The sequence below is a fragment of the Benincasa hispida genome, chromosome 2 (assembly GCF_027475165.1).
Source record: "Benincasa hispida cultivar pf3 chromosome 2, pf3_genome.v1.1, whole genome shotgun sequence".
Taxonomy (NCBI): Eukaryota; Viridiplantae; Streptophyta; class Magnoliopsida; order Cucurbitales; family Cucurbitaceae; genus Benincasa; species Benincasa hispida.
This window is the reverse complement of record NC_143479.1, coordinates 48,584,667-48,601,606: the sequence shown is the minus strand read 5'-3', so window position 1 is coordinate 48,601,606 and position 16,940 is coordinate 48,584,667. Positions and strand designations below refer to the sequence as shown.

The 16,940-nt window shown below is 33.8% G+C and overlaps 1 long non-coding RNA gene across 1 annotated transcript; it reads right to left on the bottom strand.

Annotated features, from left to right (window-relative positions):
* Positions 1–263: 263 nt before the first annotated feature.
* On the bottom strand, positions 264–1,786 carry LOC150037969 (uncharacterized). The gene is made up of 2 exons (XR_016527939.1): positions 1,227–1,786; positions 264–781 (listed from the first exon to the last, which is right to left on the bottom strand). It is a non-coding gene; the product is annotated as an uncharacterized LOC150037969 (long non-coding RNA).
* Between the last annotated feature and the right edge of the window lie 15,154 nt (positions 1,787–16,940).

Here is a 16,940-nt window from a genome sequence, read left to right as displayed (position 1 = left end):
CGGTGCTCCTGGAAATTCTCAGGTTTTAGGACCCAAAAGAAAAATACTAATATAAATCGGGCACATGAATCTACTACAAAGCCAACAGAAGTAATAAAATTCTATATGCTCTTTTATTCATTTGCAGATAATGAAGCCAAAAACCCATGTGTTCGTATCTTTCATTCTCTCACCTCTATATAGTTTTAGCCTGTGAAAATTTTTGAATCTAACTTGGATGGCTAATCAGAACGCAAATAATCAGCAGAATAAATAAAAAACAGTAAAGAACGAATACCAACATATATAATGGTTTGACCAGTTTGGTTTACATCCACTTTGAGAACCAGCTTAAATGAATTTTATTATGAGCAATACGGAATTTACAATTACAGATAATCAACAATAATCACCAATCTATAATTTTAATATCCACTGGTACCGATAAATCTGTACAAGACGTTTTCTCTGAAACCGAGAACAACCCACTGCAAAACAAACAGCCCAAAAATCGTGCACTACCACCCCTGACTGGCGAACCACACGTAGACCCGCGCGTCTCTCTCTCGCTGACAAGGATTCTGAACCAACCTCTGCCGGACGCAGCCTTCACGACGAAAACGAACCGCCGCCTAAAGTCTCGACCAGTGAACCCACGCCGGTCACCTTGCTTGCATGCTGCCGGAGAAATCCACGCGTCCGAAGTCAATGGTCGCTCCGACCCTCTCTCTCCCTCTGTGTGTGTCTGCTCCGAAAACCGGCGGCTTCACCCCGTTTTTCACTTCAGTCGGCTGCGCCTGTTCTGCTACACAAAGAGTCAAGATTTTCAGCCCTAAATCAACGAGATGGATATATTTACAAAAAAATCATTTGCATATAATTACCAGAGTGACATTAGACTTTTAATTTCACCAAAAATCCAATAAAATCCACATAAATAACTTGTTATCTCCTACATAGCCCCAACCTTTGTTCAACCAAACCATCTCTAAATGATAAAAGAACCTTCTCAAGATATCCTTGCACGAAACAAAATGCAGTCTGACCTCAAACAAGGGTATAAGGCAACACATACAAAATTTGGAAGAAAATATTGCGATATGTGGAGAAATATAATTCGAAACTAAAGACTTGAGGTTATAGAAAAGCAAACAAAACTATAATATAAGATTATTAACCCACTAATCTCGTTATATGCTACAATAAAGGCCATAGATCTAATCCACTACACTGAGTTCTAAGATTACCTCAATCGCAGATAACGAATCGTCACCAAAATGCTCGGGCATGTGGATACGTTGAATAAGAAAACTGAGAAGATGAATGTCTAGGGAAAAAGAATGCTCTTTGGAAAGATCTGAGAGAGAGGGAGAGAATTGCAGCTTACCAACGGTGGATAATGATGACGTGCATGACCAAGTATCAGCAGAACCGCGGTTGTGGTGGTGAAGGAACTAACTGAAGGTGAGTGAGGGAAGAATCAAGAAAGTTATGTGAGGGGAAATGTGAAATCGAGAGAAAGTTGAAGTTTGGGTGGTTGCGACCGAAAGTGGGGGAAGAAGAAGAAAAGAAACCCTAAATTTTAATATTTCTGTTTGTAGATGGTCGTCACTGAAGTGCGAGATGTTTGATGAGTGAACAAAAGAGATTGCTGGAGAAGAAAAATGGAGAATCCTCAATCCTCGAATGAAGGAAGAATGAAAGGGAGAAAGATGGAGAAACAGAGGGAGAAAGATACTAATGGGTTGAGCTCTCAAGTAACATTTTTTTTAGTCTTTTATGAACGCGCGCCATAGCTATAATTAACCTCCCGCTTTTTTTAGCTATATCCCGCCATTTTTTTCTTTTTCTTTATAATAGCATTTTAAATAAAATGCTATCAAAAGTGATATTTCTTGTAATGTGGGCTTCTATTAAACCCATATATCACATAGGACGGTATATAACCCTCCCACTACGATGAGGTTCTCTCCACTCTTAAGAAGTTATTTGACTAGATGAGCTTAGAACATCAACAACCCTTCTTGATGTGCTAGAATTATGAACAACTCTTGTTGATGTACTGTCATTTTCATTGGAAATTTCACTTATAATTAATTTACTGCACGATTTGTGATCTCTTGTATGATCTTCTTATTGGATTTAGTGTCCTAAATCGTGTATCTTGCAGTTTGTAATTTATAAATACAAATTAAATATTCAATAAAATAAGAAGTATTTTATTTGACATTTAGATAGCATTAACTCAATCCAAGAAACTAAGATCCAAGGTTGTTTAATGTAATTTGAACAGTATGTAGTAGACATACAAGTGGATCATGCTCAAGTAATAACCTAAAATGTTTGCAATATATAGATAAGATTGGGTACCTTATCTTAGTGACACTGCAAATATGGTTCATTTTGTAATTGTTACATGAGTTGTAAGTGTTACAGACGATATGATCCATATTGTCAATGTGGAGAAATGTGAGTGGGGGTATCCTATATAAAAAGTGTATATAAGATTGGATCGCAAAATGATTGATTTATCTATATAACCTTGTTACTTGAAGAGACTAACATTTCACTAGGATGACCATAGGTGATTTGACCTTAATTTTAAGTGAGTTATTAACTCTTGTATATGAGGGCGATCCTTTGATCTGTATGAGTGAAAGTGACAAGTTTTTCTGACTCAATATGCTTACAATTTTGAGGATTTGTCTGAGTAAGAAGCTAGGAACACAACTACACAAGATGAAATTCACTCTTTCTCGTAGTCAGAAAAAGTAGATAAATTATTCTCCTAATAGCTGATTACAGGTTTTGAACAATGAGGCCTTACCCTCTTATTTGGCCCGAGTGGGGTTAGTTTATAGTTGGTCTATAGATTGTTTGTTCATTAGAGTGATCAGTAGTATTTAAGGAGTTAGACGTAAATATAGGGGTAAAATGATAATTTGACCCATCTATAGTTATGGACAATATTTGAAGTGTCAACTTACTATTGATTAATTAAATCCGTGGACACAGAAATATATATATACAGTGCGAAGAGTGTAGATGTCGGTCTTTAGTGAACTGACCAATAATTAATGAATGTTGACTAATCTAATTAAAGAGTTTAATTGATTAATCTCATATCTTTGGAACTTCTAATCTATAGGTCTGTAAGATCTCCTTGTTAACTCACTATGGATAAAAAAACAAGGAATAATTGTTTTTGAAATAATTTGAATTGTTATAATTATTTAAGGAAATTTAGTTATTAGTTATATTAATATGATTAATATAAAGTATCATGTATATTGATACATTATAAACTATAATTAATTACAAAAATGATTTATAATTAAAACTATATAATATGCAAGAGATAAATATTTGAATGAGATTCAAATATGATTTATATAAATAAGAATTATAGAAATACTATGATTAAAATTTAATGTGAATATTATTCATATTAAATCTAAAGGTCATAAGAGAGAATTGAATTTTAATATGATTATAATGCATATTATATTGTTTGTTAATCAATTAATTAACCATATAATATAAATATTATATTATTATTATTTTAGTAATGTAATTTTAACTCCTTCTCCTTCATTATTCTCCTTTATCTTCTTTTTGGAAAACACATAAGGAGAAAGAAATCACGGTAAAAATTAAGATCTCTCTAAAAAATTCCAAGAACTCTCTCTGGTAAAAGTTCTCTCTGCCAAAAGATTTTGGAGCCCACACAACCAATTCCTTGTTCCAAGAGAATAACAAGGTGATTGAGTACTTGTGTTCTCAAGATTTGGTTGTTGCCTATTTTGTTCGAGTATAGCAGCATCAGGATTCGTGATCCTAAGACGGGAATTGTATGAAGAGTTTTTCCATCAAGGGTTGGTCTTCTCTTCTTTAAACTCTCTATAAATTGCATGCTTAGGTTTATTAAATGTTTATCCTGCAAAAATTTTAGTTTGTTAACTTCTCTGCATTTCACTATTTATCAAATTGAATTCTGAATTATATGGCGTTCACATGCTTCAGCGAGGAATTTGATTCCTTCACTTCCTCCAAACGTGGCATTTGTCGATTCAAATACCTTGTTATCCTTAGGATCATAAAAGAGACTACCTCTGTTCTCTTTGGGATAACATTCAAACAGGCATACCCTTGAATGAGGTTCTAGTTTTTTTTAGGTTTGTTTTCATCACATGTGCTGGACATCCTCAAATCCTAAAATGTTATAAACTACCTTTACGACTTTTTCATAACCCAAAAGGTGTTTTAGAAAACTTTTAGATGGAACATTGTTAAAGATGTACACTGTAGTCTCTATTGTATTTTTCAAAAATATTCAGGTAATTAAGCATAGATCATCATAGACTGAACCATGTCCAACAAGATTATATTTCTCCTCTCAAATACACCATTCTGCTGAGATGTACTAGGTGTTAAGAGTTTAGATGTGATTTCACGTTCTATCATATAGTCTTGGAATCTCATGTCCATATACTCTCCACCATCAGATCGAAGTGTTTTAATTGCTTTTCCTAATAAGTTTTCAACTTCAGTCTTATACTCTTTGAACTTTTCATGAGTTTCAAACTTATGTTGTATTAGGTAAAGATACCCAAATCTTGAATAACCATCTATAAAAGAGATGAAATATTCAAAACCTCCCCTTACTTTAACATTTATCGGACCACAGAGTTCTGAATGTACAAGTTTTAAGGGTTCTTTGGCTCTATAACCTTTTCAAGTAGAAGGTCTTTTAGTCAACTTGCCTTCAAAGCATGACTCACATACTGGTACTCAATTTTTTTCTAACTCATTTAAAAGTCCATTCATTACCAATTTCTCAATCCTATTGAGATTTATATGTCCTAGTCTTAGATCCCAAAGGTGGTCATTTTCTTTAAAAGAAATTTTTTGTCTTTTATTTTTAATTATTGCCATTTTGAATAATTCAGTATTGAGGAGCATTTTCGATGCTAACGGTCTTAGCACATATAAATTATCTTCTAAAGTTGCTGAACAAATCTCAACACCATTCTTGAAAATAAACAATTTATTTGTAGAAAAAGTGGTTGAATACAATTGATCGAGTAAACAAGCAACAAAAATTAAGTTCTTTTTATATTAGGAACTAAATAAACATTATCTAATAACAAAAATACTTTTTAAAAGATAATTTAATGCTCCCCATAACAACGGCTGAGATGACCTCTCCCATTTCCCCTTCATGGTCATCTCACCAACGTTCAACTGCCTCAAAGAACTAATTTCCTGTAAAAAAGAACAAACATGACTAGTGGCTTCTTAATCAATTATCTAGGCAGAATTATCATTCTCCACCAAATAATATTTTAAGACAAGCAAATCATATTAACATTCTTTGATGTTCTTCTTCTCAGCCAAGTACTTCGAACAATTCCTTTTCTGATGCCTGTCTTGGATGCAATGAAAATATTAGTTAAATCAAATTTAATCAATCAATCAATTAATTATTAATTAAATTAATCTAATTAAATCTAAATTAATTAATTAATTAATTAAATATCATATATTTAATTTAATGTATATATAAATCATATTTTAATATACATATTCTCTCATAACCTATAGATTTAATATGAATCCAATTCATATTAATTTTAACCTATAGTTTAATATGAATCCAATTCACATCAATTTAATATTTGAATCATATTCAAGTATTAATGCTCTCATATTATAAATTTTAATTTTTGAACCTAATTCAAGGAAAATTTTACTTTATATTATAATGTTTCTCATACATTATACTAATTCCCTTAATTAATTTGAACATTTCAAATTCTATCAACACTAAATATCTTTGTTTAAGCCGTTGTGAGCTAGCAGATAGCTGCACTTTTATAAATTTACTATTCAAGTCCCGTAGTTAGCATTTAAATGAACAACCTATCTACTTACTTTAAAGGTAAGAAGGAGTGAATTTCTTCTTGTGTAGTAATGTTCCCAACTCCTCACTTGGTATTGTCCCCAATATAGTAAGCATATTGAGTCGGCGATTAGGGTCACTCTCATCTATACAAATCAAAGGACGACACTCAGGCAAGAGTGTTGCCCACTGGTTGGTGCTACGGCACGGTGTGAAAGACAAAAGGGTCGGATTCCAGGTAGTGCCGCGACACTGTTCTGTAGCACAACAATGCTACTAACTTATGTGGATGGAGGTAGTCGGGTGCACGCGACTACGCTATGACGGTGTCACAAGCACCACAACGCTCCATAGTTTTTTTTTCCCTATATATATATATATATATATAAAAAAATAGCTCTTTTTCGAATTAGGTTAAATTATCTAGGCATTGAAACCTCCAACTTGATTCTTCTCTGTATTTTTCATTACTGTTCTTATTTGACTTGTAATTTTGTTTCCTCTAACATCGGATTTGATCTTGGCACACCATGAGTTGCTAGGTCAGTCCTCTTCTAGCCTAGGATATGATCGAAATCCACGAATTTTGGTTGTGAGAATTGTTAAACTTTGATTGCTTGCTGGAATTTTACTAATCTTGAATACTAATTGTCTGGATTACTAATTGTCTTAGCTTGATTCACTTACTTAATGCGTATGTTTAACTAACATGAACACTTTCAAACCCAATTGATAGAGCATTGATTAATTAAGTAAATAATCAGTGAACTAACGCATTTTCTTCTATCTTCTAGACAAACAAGCTAAAGATAAAAACTAACAAGCAATGCGTCTTTAGAGTTCTATGATCAATAAAAAATTCTCGAGTGGAATCTGAATTTCCTAGCCTAGGCTTTATATCAATTCAAATTTTGTTTCAATTTCGCTCTTTAATTTTATGCAATTTACACCTCTACCTTTAAATTTCATGAAATCACAAAAATAACTAAAATCCCCTCCCTCTCCCCCTCCTCCATTGTGACCATTCAATTCAAGTTTTAAGCTAAAATCGTCCTCATATTTCCTATTGAGACGACCTATTCCTACTTGATACAAGTTCGAAAAGGCAGTTTGATTTTATTTGTTTTGGATCCAACATGCTTGATTCAGAACAAGGACACCATAGTTAAACGACACAGACTTCCCAATTTGAAACAAAGAAACTAGCCACAGAGAGAGTAAAACCTGAACGATGAGATGACAGGCACCAATTGGCAATCAACAAATTGGCAACAATGGGACACATTTTTGGGTGTTGAGGATATTTGGGATCACTTTTTTAGAAAAGAAGACTTTTCGGACAAATGAGATTTGAAATGTCCATATTCCCTTGAATGAGAATACCTAACTTTTTATACTCTTTTACCCCAAATTTTGTGAGTTTCATCTTCTCTCATATTTTCTCTAACTTCTGTTTAACTTCTGTCTAACTTCTCTTCTCTCAAGCTACCTTGTCATGCGCAAAGATCGTTAACAACTTCAACATTCTCTTAATTTCAATCTCTTTGTGGTAAGTTTTCTTATTTCCTTTTCTTGGTATAAATTTTTTGGTCATCTGCTCTTATTCATAGTTGAGTTGAATTGAGTTAGGTAATTTTTTTCCCTCATGGTGAATGTGGTTTTTTCTTGCAATGATTTTTTTTTTTTTTTTTTTTTTTTTTTTTTAAATAAAAAATTTAGTTGCATTTACAAAGCATGACAAAACTGTACAAGAAAGTTGATAGATATGTGCTTTTCTATCTTGCAATTACCTCACAATTTCAAAACTTGAAATTATCTACTCCAAATAATTGTTAGCATGTGATTTTTGAAGGTGGTTTTACATATGTTTTAGCATGTTTTTAGGTATTATTTTTTTTATCTTACAACCAACTCACAATTTTCTTGCAACTTTCAAACTTAAATACAAGTTATTCTCTCTTAAAATTAGACTATTTGGAAGCAATTCAGATGGAATGCATTAAAATCATAAGAAAATAATGTGGAAATCTCCTTAAATGTTCAATGGTTTCAAATATAAGGCTTGACTAAATATGTGTCACTAATCAGTTGAATCTGCAGGAACACATATGGAAATGAAGAAAAAGGAGTCATGCATTGGATTGAAAGACAAGCCATGCACTGGTATATGCCTTGCGATGAGAACAAAGAGTAGCCATGTGGGCAAAAATGCATGCGATAAGGTGAGGAAAGCGTCAAAAGTAAGAGCCTAACACACTTGAAAGGGACCACCGATAACTGCAAGAACGAAGGTGTGCATTCCCTGGCGCACGCCCGCCACTGTCCTGTGTGGTAGAGATGGTCCCCGTGCCAGCTTTATATATAAGCCTAGCCTAACAATCAGCTAGATATATCGGTATTTTCTCAAAGAGATCATCATAGAGAGGAGAACAGTTTTTTAGAGTTTTAAGGGAGGCACTCAACACTGAAGAAGAAGACTCGAGAGAGCAACTTCTCCACCACTCATTGTCGAGCACAAAGGTTTAGTCGTTCAGATCGAAGGAAGCTTGAGAAGGTGCCAAAGATCACCATCATCCATCTATTGCTTTCTAGTTTATCTTTTCTTCCTTATTTCTTGTATCTGTTGCATATTTTTCATTCAATCTTGCGACAAGCTCATTTCTATGTCTCAATAGCACATCATGATTTCATCTTCCATCTCTTCCACTTGTATGCTTATCACCATGCATAGTTTCCTAGTGAGGTGGGATGAGCTAACCCTTGCTTCGATGATCCTAGTAGCCAGTGGGTGTTCATTTGTGTGATGGATACTAATCCAGCTTATAAGTCCAATTAACCATTTGATTTATAAGATAATAACTAACTCTCGAGAGAGCAAGTGGTTTTGGAGTTCATCAACCCGAGTATCAGAAGTGTTTAGAGATAAAGCTTCCCTTATGCTCCACATAACCTATGCATGCATCATAGAGACATGATCTATGTAACTAACATTCCGTGAGGTGGAGTCTAAACAGTTATGAGGATGAACACGAGCTTGTTATTAAGTTCAAAGGCTTGATGGTTACCCATCTCCACTTCGTTTCTCATCATGCTCATCAATTTTACACGTACTTACTCTATGTTAAGTGCTTACACATCCACTCACACCTACACTTTCCCCTAAACTTTACTTACTTTTTACTTGGTGTATTTTCTTTACATGCATAAATCACTAAACTATCTTGTTCTTGATAACCGCCCTGCGTTTACAAGATCAAACGCATATACTAAGTTAATTGTTATTTTAGTCTTGATCTCTCGAGTTTGACCTTGATCCTTACTAAGACTACATTCTAGTCAGTTTATACTTGAGCTGCTAGAAGTAAAACTTGTGCAAGTTATTTAGCATATTTTGGTCTATTCAAGTACACTGAATCACACAGCACAACACTAAACAAATGTTGGGAATGGTGTCCTAAATCTCCTTGTAATCTCGTAGTTTGTAAACTCTATATAAACATATTGTTGTTAATAAAATAAGTGTTATTTTATAAACGTATACTAAATCCAATAAACTAAGCTTTGAGGTTATTTCATGTAATTTAAACAAGTATGTATAAACACAAAAGTGGATCTTGGTTAAATAATAACCTAAATGGTCTGTAGTAAATAGATAAGGTTGGGTATCTTATCCTGGTGACACTACGAATATGGCCCACTTCGCAAGTTACAAGTGTTGTAAAACGCTACAAATGATCTGATCATGATTATTCAAGTGGAGACATGCAAGCGGGGGTATCCTATACAAAGAGTTTGTATAAGACTGGACCACGAAATGATTAGTCTCTTTATATAACGCCATCAATAAGAGAGGCTTACATTTCAATAGGATGACCATAGGTGACATGACCTGAATCCTGAATGAGTTGTGAACTTCTACTCATGAAGGCAGTCCTTTGATTTGTATGGGTAAGAGTGGCCAGATTGCCAACTCAACAAGCTTACCATTTTGGAGATTTGTCCGACTGGGGAGCTGGGAACTCAGCTACATAAAATGGAACTCACTCCTTCCCTGATGCAGTGACAAGTAGATAAATTGTTCCCTTAAGGAGATAAATTGTTCCCTTAAGGTTGATTCCGGATCTTGAACATAGTGATAAAACCCTCTATTGGCCTGAGAGGACTCGATCATAGTGGGACTATGACTTATTGTTCATTAGAGGAATTAGTGGTACTTAAGAAGTTAGATGTAACTACAGGGGCAAAACAGTATTTTGGCTCAACTATAGTCATGAGTAATTTGTGAAGGATCATCACACTGTTGATTGGTTATATCCAATGGACACAGAAATTTATCTGTAGTATGAACAGTGCAGCTGTCGGTCTTTAGTGGAATGACTGACAGTTAACAGATTTTGGGTAATTTAATTAAAGAGTTTAATTATTTATCTGAGTATATCTAAGTACCATTGGAACTTCAATCTAGAGGTCCATAAGGTCCCCACTGTAGCTCAACAGAGATTTAATCTTTGGATTAATTTAAAGTTTTCAAATTAATGGAGGGTATTAATTAGATATGATATAATTAATTATAATACATTATGAGATAAATTTGAATATGATTCAAATACCAATTATATGAATGAGATTCATGTAACTAAATATAAATATGATTTATATCGGGAGGAATAAAATATTTGGATACGATCAAAATATCATTTATATGGATGAGATTCATATAAATGGATTTAATATACATGTAATTTATATTAAATGTCACGTATAGTTAAGAGAGAATAAAATCTATAGTTTATGTTATATTTGATGCAAATAAAACTATAGGCTATATGTTATATTTGATATAATATATAGTGTATATATAATAAAGTTGTTATTATATATAATATTTTATTAATTTATTGGAAATAAATAAATGGGAAGGAGTTATAACTCCCTCCCATTATTCTCTCAATAACTAACTTGTGATAAAAAGAAGTTGAGAGTTCATCTTCTTCCAAGGGATTCTAACATCGATTTAATATTTTGAAAGAGAAAAGTTCTCTGTGAAATCTTCCCTCTCATCCTCTCTTTCTCCTTCTCTCTTGCTAGGAGTCAAGCACAGCCCACGACTTCTGCTTGAGCCTTTAATCCCAAAAGAGAATACAGAGGGTTCTCGACTGGTAGTGTCCATGTGTGAAGAAGGAGATCCATAAAGAAGAAGTTCTATTTGTGGCTAGTATGAGGGATTACTGAAGAAAGGTTCTTCAAAGGTGAGGTTTCTTGAAACCTGTTTTCTTTGCAAAAGCATGCTGAAATTTAATTTAAATACATATCTATTTGTATGTTTACTGTAAATTTTTTTATTCAATAATAAAATGAAATTTGGACAATCCACTACCGGTCTCCTCATGTCGAGATTCCCTTTAATTGGTATCAAAGCTAGGTTGTTGGTTTCTGATTCCAAATTTCATTCTTGTATTGAATTCGTTTAAGTACTGGTGAGTTTTATAATCTGCATTGCGTTTATGTGATAAATGTTTGTGGATGTATTGTTGATGGATGTTTACGGGATAGAAGTCTCAGTTTTATGGCTTTCTTTAAATTTTTACAAAGTTAATTTATAAGGGCCCCTATATTTCTGGGCAATAATTTGCAATCGAGTCTGTTGTTAAGTTTTTGAGTCGTTCATGAGGCTTCAGTTGTAGTACGTTTCAATGGAGTAAGACGAAATAGAGGATGTTGCATCGTGTAGCTAGAGCTAAACGACCGTTTAGATTTTGTCATGCGATCATGTAAAGTTTGCTACATGATCGTGTTGCGTTGGCTTGGTAGATGATCACGTGGTATATGATACTCGATGCATCCTTGTGTGCTAAACGATCATGTAGACTATCATGCTCATCACATAGTCATGAGCTAAACAATCACGCAATATATGATACTCGACGCATGTTGCCACCAGAAGCAAAACCCCATATTTCTTCTAAAGAATCTCCTAATTGTCCCAGAGCAACTAGAAAGAGATTCTTTAACCAGAAAGAATTCAGTTAAAAAAAAAAAGTTTTGCAGAAGGATCTATAAAATAAACCAAAAACAATACAGTTTGATTTTTCAATTAGTAGTACTCAAAAGAAAACAACAAGGAGCTGGGTCAACTATTTAATCAAATGAGATTGAGCATGTTTCCTATCTCTTCTCGAGAAATAAGTGGGCTATTTCTTTGCAAAATTGTGCTCAATTTCATATGTGGCAATTCCACCAAGATCTCTTCTTTAGTTGGGGGAAGAATCCGCACGAATCGGATTTTTTGAGGAACATATCGAGAGAAAATTGGATTTGGTTAGACAATGTGTGGTTGGTAAACAAGGATCGGTTTTTTAGCAAGGTACGAAATGTCTTGTCAAATATTCAATATAATTTCACAAGATCTAGTTTCGTTCAAGTAATGGATTTTAGCCAATTGAAAGGATCTTCTGATCAATCCAGAGATCATTTTGATTCCATTAGTAATGAAGATTCGGAATATCACACATTGATCAATCAAAGAGAGATTCAACAACTAAAAGAAAGATCGATTCTTTGGGATCCTTCCTCTTTTCTTCTCTCATGTTACAATCCTCTTCCGATCGAGCCCCCTTTCTCCTCGATCCACAGAGACAAAATGGAGGACTGGTGCCAACAGTTCATCACGGAAAAAAGAACTCACTGAGCCGAGATCACTAACTAATACTAATCTAATACTAATAGAATAGAAAAGAACTATCTTTTCTATATACTTTCCCCGGTTCCGTTGCTCTGTGGGCTTTACACAATCAATCGGATCATATAGATATCCCTTCAACATAACATAGGTGATCGAATTGTGGGTATGAAATCCAATTTTTAGTAATCAACGACTCAACTCTGAATTTTTTTCCCTATTTCTAGAAATCATGTCACTGCATTTCTTGGTGTCAAAATAGGTTAAAATAGAGAATGTATTCTCTCTCTCTCTCTGTTTTTTTTTTTTTTTAAAAAAATGATCTTGGAGATTGTGTAATACTTACTCTCAAACTATTTGTTTATACAGTAGTAATATTCTTTGTTTCTCTCTTCATTTTTGGATTCCTATCTAATGACCCGGGACGTAATCTGGGCGTGAAGAAGAAAAAAAATTAGATTTTTTTCCTTGCTTGATTTTGAAATGTTCTTAACATTTTATCTATTCCACATCTTTCCTCAACTATAAAAAAAATACCAAGTAATTGACAGAAATGGAAAGAGAGGGATTCGAACCCTCGGTACAAAAAAATCGTACAACGGATTAGCAATCCGACGCTTTAGTCCACTCAGCAATCTCTCCCCAAATTATATATTGTGGGGGACTCTAATAGGGTTGTTCAAAGGAAAAAAGTTAAGAATAAGAAAATGAGAGTGATCCAGATTTATCACAACTATAGAAGAATTTCAATATTGGATTCAACTCAAAGGTTCAGACTGTATGTACGACTTATCTGATCACACAGTTTTCTTATCTATACTCTCCCATGTTTGTGTTCGTCAGGCCTTTTCTTGAATTCATTCAATTAGATGTTAATGTAAATGAACCGTAACTATGTAGCCCTATCCCTAATAGATTGACCCCAAAATAGCATATCCAAATTATAAGAAAACCCATAGAGGCCACAATTGCAGAATTTACACCTTCAAAATTTTTAGTTGTTCGCGTATGTAAATAAATTGCGAATATGGTCCAAGTGATTAATTTGAATTAACCTTGATTTTTAGTTCTTATCAATGATTGAATTGAAGATAAGAAAAATGAAAAGCATTAAAATTTCGCGTCTTAAATGAAATTGGCAGACTAGAATTATTAGTATTCTACGAGAGAAGTATTCTATGAGATCTGATAGTATGGTAGAAAGATTCGATGATCTCATAGTTCCTACGGGGTGGAGACGATGGGTCGGTCCATGGATTTTCCTTCCTTTTGCCGCATTTCGCTCAAAGGTTGAAGGGCACGATCACATAGACTTGCATGTTCATCGCACAGTCATAAGCTACACGATCACATATAAACAATCGTCTATACTCGACGCCTCGCTGCTCGACGATCAGGCATTTGCTACAGGATCAGCTGCAAGGGTTCTTTGTGGAGCGGTTCAAGGCAAGCGGTTCAAGACCCAATTCACTTGTTTCGAACCAGTGGACTCAATTTGTAATAGATTAGCCTTTTATTTCCTTGTTTAGAGATTTTCTATCCCGGTTCATCAATTTTTAGTATAAATATACATGTGATGTATGTTTTTATTATATTCTATAATGTATTTCATATAGTTTTAAAACCCACCATAGGTTATGTGTTTATTTTCATGCATCATTTTATATTATAAGTGTTATAATATATTAGTATGCCTGATTTAAATTACATAAAGCATGCTCATGCTTCATATAATATAAAAGTTATAGTATATGTATGCATGCATTATAGCATATCTATGCATCATTTATATTATAAGTGTTATAATATAAGGTTGAATGGTTGTATGGAATGTATGCTATGACATGGTTTATTACTTAGTTATATAAATGTTATATATTAGTAATGAAGGAATATTGCATGATGCATGACATTACTTTAGGTAATCTTACAAGCGTGAAAATTTTGTAAAGTATGTTAATGCTTGCAATGTCGGTTTTAATTTGTTTCATTACTTTATAAGAGTTATAAATAAATGAAATTAGAAATTAAAATCAATAACCAAGAGTTGTATACAAACTTAGGTAAAATCATTTTTTTAAATAGTTTTAAAATATGATTGAGTTAGATGTAAAAGGGACCTTTTTTCTAAGGCGAGTTCTGGTTGGGTTGGGGTATTTAAGTTGACGAAAACAGAACACCTCTACCTGAGAACCTACTTGCAAAGGTGAATTAGATAGATTTGCTACAAGCATGCAATTGTTGATTAATATTTAAAGTTTTTAATGAATGTTAATCAAAATTGTTTAACTTTTCAAAGTAAGTGTTACTTTTTAGCAAACTTAAACAACCACTTAGTAAAAATAATTAGTTGCGTTTTTCCTAAGTAAATTAAACCCTAGGTTGTTAAAATACTCAGTAGGAGGAAAAAATGTATATGATATGTCATTTTTCACTAACGTTTCTCCCTTAAATTCACACCGTGAGACTCTTGCTTGGCCTTGAGGCGCCCTGGGAGCGTCCCCCTTTGGATGGTGTTTGCATGGGTCATATCAAGGTGAATGGAGAGAGTATGTATAGTAAGTGGGAGAAGGATGTGTGTCAACATGTCCCACGGTCTCTTTCATTAGTTTGCACCATGAGACCTTCTTGCATGGCCTCGAGGCACCCTAGGAGTGTCCCCCTTCGGATGATTTGTGCAGTTAGTCAATATCAAGGCGAAAACCAGAAATGGATTGGGTCGTAATAGTTTTTGCCCCATTTAGTTTTTCCCTTTGGTTGGCTCATTGGGGCAGAACTCTAGGATCTAAAATGAAGGGTCACACTTATGTGAAATTATTAAGCAAGTTAATGATTTCTTAACCAAATAAATGATGAATGATCATTATAGAAATAAGAGTTATTCTGGTGTAATGATTAGTTGAGGGTGTCTCAATTCAGTGAAGGGAGAAACTTACTAACCTTCGGTAGCTTTTGTCTAAAATCACTGAAGTATCATTGCAAAATTAGATGTTTAATGGGGTTCATTTATATTTTGCTAAAACACATTGGATTTTTTTTTAAAGAGTTATGCTAAAATCTAATGTAGATTAATATATTTTTTTTTCAGCAAAATGTCAAATAATGTTTTTTGTTAGTTGCCTTTTCATGTTTGATCGATTTTAATTACATGACATGGAAGGAATCCATTAAAACTTCTTTTCATGGTAAACGACCTCGAAGTTGTCATGAATGAGGATTGTTCTCAAGTCCCAACCCCTGATGCACCACGAAATGTTGGTAATGCATATGAGGTGTGAATGAAGGCTAATTCGAGAGCTCGAGTTTACAATTTGGCAAGCATACCTGATGGATTGGCCAAAAGGTTAGAGATCATGGTTATTGCACATGTGATCAGGAAAATGTGAGAATTGTTTGAATGAAAGTTCTCATTATTTAAGCAAAATGGGATTAATGACAATAAAACCAGTAGTGTTGGTTCCCAAGATAATCTCCAATCCATATTGAATGTCAAGGGACTAACAGAGAAAGCAATTGTTGCCAACTCTGATGAAGTTCATCGACGAGGATTGTCCTCTGAATTGAAACTTGGAATTTATAATATGGGTTCTGGTATTGATCCCACTACTCTCCAGAAATGGAAGAACTCCAAAGATGATAAATATAATATATTTGTCTTGTAGATGTGCTTAGTAAAGAATGATGATTATGCCTGGATAATTGATTCAATGGCTACTAACTAAATGTGTTCTTCCCATCAAGGATTTAGTTCCTAGAAACAGTTGGAAGCTGGAGAGATGACTCTTAGAGTCGGTACTGGTGAGGTTGTTTCAACTATTGCTGTAGGCAGACTTAAGTTATTTTTGGACAAGAAAAGATATATGTTATTGGATAACGTATATGTAGTTCCTCATATCAAGAGGAACCTAATTTCTGTTTCCTGTATGATTGAACAAAATTATTCCATTTCATTCTCTGAGAATAAAGTATCTATTTTTAAGAATGGAATGGAGTTAGGTTTTGGTTCAATGGAAAATAACTTGTATGTACTAAGGTCGTTAGTCATAAAAGGTGTGCTTAATATTGAAATGTTCAAAACAACAACAATTGTAAAAAGAGCAAGAATTTCTCCTAAATAAAATGCTCATTTTTGGCATCTAAGATTAGGTCATATCAATCTTAATAGGATTGAGAAGTTGGTGAAAAATGGACTTCTAAATGGTTTAGAAGAAAACTCTTAACAAGTATGTGAGTCATGCCTTGAGGGAAAAATGACTAAACGACCTTTTACTGGAAAATGTTATAGAGCCAAGAAAACCTTGGAGCTTATATATTCAGACCTCTGTGGTCCGATGAATGTAAGAGCACGAGGTGGGTATGAATATTTCATCTCTTTCATAG